Source organism: Nilaparvata lugens, chromosome 3 (assembly GCF_014356525.2).
Source record: "Nilaparvata lugens isolate BPH chromosome 3, ASM1435652v1, whole genome shotgun sequence".
NCBI classification, from domain to species: Eukaryota; Metazoa; Arthropoda; class Insecta; order Hemiptera; family Delphacidae; genus Nilaparvata; species Nilaparvata lugens.
Genome location: NC_052506.1, coordinates 340,627 through 344,133, shown reverse-complemented (window position 1 = coordinate 344,133; position 3,507 = coordinate 340,627).

Genomic DNA, 3,507 nt, shown 5'->3' with positions numbered 1-3,507 from the left:
ATACATTATCGATTATTAATTTTATTTTCAATCGGATTATCAAGTTTAAAATAAATTAAAGTTGTTATTGATAACAAAATTATATAGACAAACATTTGATGGATTTCAGCCATCATTTTACCCATAATCAACCACATCTCATATTCAATGGTAACTGTAGGAAAAATTTAATGTGAAATACGTGCGCAAAGTTCCTCTGCTGCACTCAAGAAACCATTCCGCCCTCGCCTACGGCTCGTGCGTAAACGTTTCTTTCGGTGCAGCAAACTGTCACTTTGCGCACTAGTTGCACAAATAACTATTCTAGCTCCACAACGTTGCCAAATCTGTTTTCAACAATGTGAAAATATAGTCAATTAAGACATGGCAACGCTGTTCTGCTATCTTCATCCACTGAAATTATATCGTGGACTTGACTATAGTAGTTTTAAATGGATCCCACTACAGAACAATGATGGACGTATTGAACCATGCACTAACTGTAGCTACTGTATAGATTGGAAAATTTACTGTTATTGTTAGTATTAAATTTCCCTGTTTGCAGCTTTTTTTATTATGAATCGGTAACTACTTTTAAAATAGACATTTGTGTTCGTTGAAAACTCCCTCAATGTTTTCATTGAAAGACTGAGGTAATTTGAGCTCTTTTCCATCAACTGACCATCCGAATTCCAAACTATAGTAAGGTCCACGTTATAATGACAGAGAAGAAAGATAGGAGAACAGCTTTGCCGATCCTCTTTGTTGTCAATGCCTGTCTAACCTGTATTACTACTATCAATTTATTTCGATATACTTCATCCTCTTGTGATTTGGTGATACAATTCCATCCGTAACTAACATTTCAGTAATACATATGCACTCATGGACCAACAAAAAATTTGAATTATTTGGGTTGCTCTAAAAAGGACGTTATAGCTTACGTAGCCGGGAGACATTGCTGAGTCCGGCTTGAAAAAACTAAGCTTCAAATTGAAAATTCGCTCAACCCTTAATGCGCAATTAATTAACTTCCATAATTTAGTGTAATATGGGTACGTATCAAAGAATCATAAATACTATATGCCAGAACCAAAATTGGTTTATTTCGTCAAAAATTTCAAGATAATCATTCTTGTTCCTAAGAAATCAAAATAGTAGTGTCAAAAAATGTCAAATGATTGTCATTCTATTTACATCTAGACTGGGCATTGACAGGCATGTGTAACTATAGTGAGTTCTACGTTATAATGGAAGTGGAGAAAGATAGGAGAACAACGTTGCCGAGCCCCTGTCTTGCCAATGCCTTCTGTTGTGGGTAACTGATACCGGTTTATTGATGTAATATTAACTGTTCATTCTCGTTTGAAATAATCAATTATATTTTATCAAGCAATAATATTGGGGGTATTCACAATGTTGGAATTGCTGGCTAAGTCGAGCTATTCGCTAACTCCTGCTATTTGCTAAGTCTGTGTTAACTCAATGCTATAGTGGTAAATTAGAGAAAAAATTGCTGACGAGATGGCAGATAGCGCAGGTTTGAGTCCGCTAACTCTAGCTAACTCTGTTAAAACGGTGGCCATATTTGTTTTGGTAATATTTGGTAGCAAAAGTGAGGTTATAAACTTTGAGTTACACAAATTATCCGCTTGGACCGCTATTGCAGTTAGCTAATAGCAAGGTCTGTAAATACAGGTCATGACACAATCCCGTGATGCAGTGCAAAATCGCCATTTTATGGGGTTCTAGTTCACCAATTTTCAAATTTATCAGCTGTCATTATAGATTGAACAACATTATGTGTTATTTTGTTCAAGGAATATTGCTTGGCTTTGAATTGTAAAATAAATTGTTACAACAGAATAATAATATTTAGATTCCAACCAGAAACTGAATTGTTGATTTTTAGATTTAATTGATCGGAAACTTATAACTCTTTTTGAAGTTGCCCTCACATATTTCTGTCTTGTTCCAATGCCTTATGAATCATAATCCTTAAGTTACAAGAATAAGAATCATTTTTAATAATAAATAAATGAATACTTGAAGCATTTATTATTGAAATCTCATTATTAAAAAATCGATAACCTAAATTCACATATTATTTGAAACAGAATATTGTTTTTATAATGCATAATTTTGTTACGAGCAAATTGAATTAGATTGGATTTTCAAATGTACCGCCATAAAGACTCCATAAAATGGCCGCTCCATAAGGAACACGAGTGTCATGACCTGTATTAATTTATAGACCTTGTCTAATAGCAGATGGTTTTAGATGGGGCGTACACAATCCAGAGTTATCAAATAGCACTTTAGCTGGCTTAAACAATATTTTAATATTCCTAGTATATTTTTTAATAAATTCATAATTAATTTTCAAAATCAAGATTGAATATTTTGTTAATTAATTATATTCCTACATTTTTGAAAACGATCTGGCAACAGAGCAAAGCGGAGAAGAGATAGCGCTATCTGTTTTGTTGAATGATGGACAAGGATAGCAGTACTGTTGCTAATCAAACACTGCCATTATAACGTGGACCTCACTAGTCATAAGTTTTAGAGGTGTTGTCATAATAGATAATAGGCTGCCCGCTATTAAAAGCAACACGGATTCATGGACTCGAACATGGGAATAGTTTGCATACAGTATTTTCTTATTTTATAACGTGAGATTGTAAATGTAGGCCTAGAATAAGTTACCACTTCCACTCATGTTATAGCATATTCATAAAGTTAAAGACCGTTAAAGTTAAAGCGGGTCATTCACTATCCTATAATTTGGTCCAAACTGTTTGGCCACCCCGTTGAATCTTTTACTACTCACGCTCTGGCTGATTAGTAAAAAATTCCTACTCACGTTCGAGAGTTTGCTAGCTTTTTTCGACAGCCGATATGCCTCCTTCGGAAATTCTCTACATTGGCCGTAAGCATGCAAAGTGAGTGGGGAAGAGGTGAATAGAGACATTCCCACATCTACTTTACCAGCCATTCCTTCGCTGTTTGAGGGGTTGAGGTTTATGTTAAATCTCGTGGCCTCTACCTCATAAATATTTATTCTTCATGTGGCCTCGTTGTTATTGTAAGGATAATGAATGTTGAATGAGGTAAAGTCTTCAGTCTCCACCACGTGCTAAAATTCTCTCATGTATGAAAGGAAGGAGAGCGGCAAATCCGTGGGTCCCGAGTCGCTTCAACAGGGGCTAGAATATTGTTAGATTTTTTAACAGCCATTTAATATTTATCAATTGATTGAATGACACTGTCAAGTGTTATTTCTTGAAAAAGTGTTTACTTACTATAACTATTCTTAGTGGTTACTTACTTAATTTCATAAGTAGTTACTTACTATATTCTGTCGTACGTTGATTTACTAGTGAAAATAGAAACTATTCAAAATGCCAAATCGTATCAGACTACCTCTTTAAATATGGTACGAACCGTTAATACCTTCTGCTTCATCTATCACCCACAATTGTAGGATCCGACGGCGTCTTCAAACCAAAACACGTAAATTAGCAC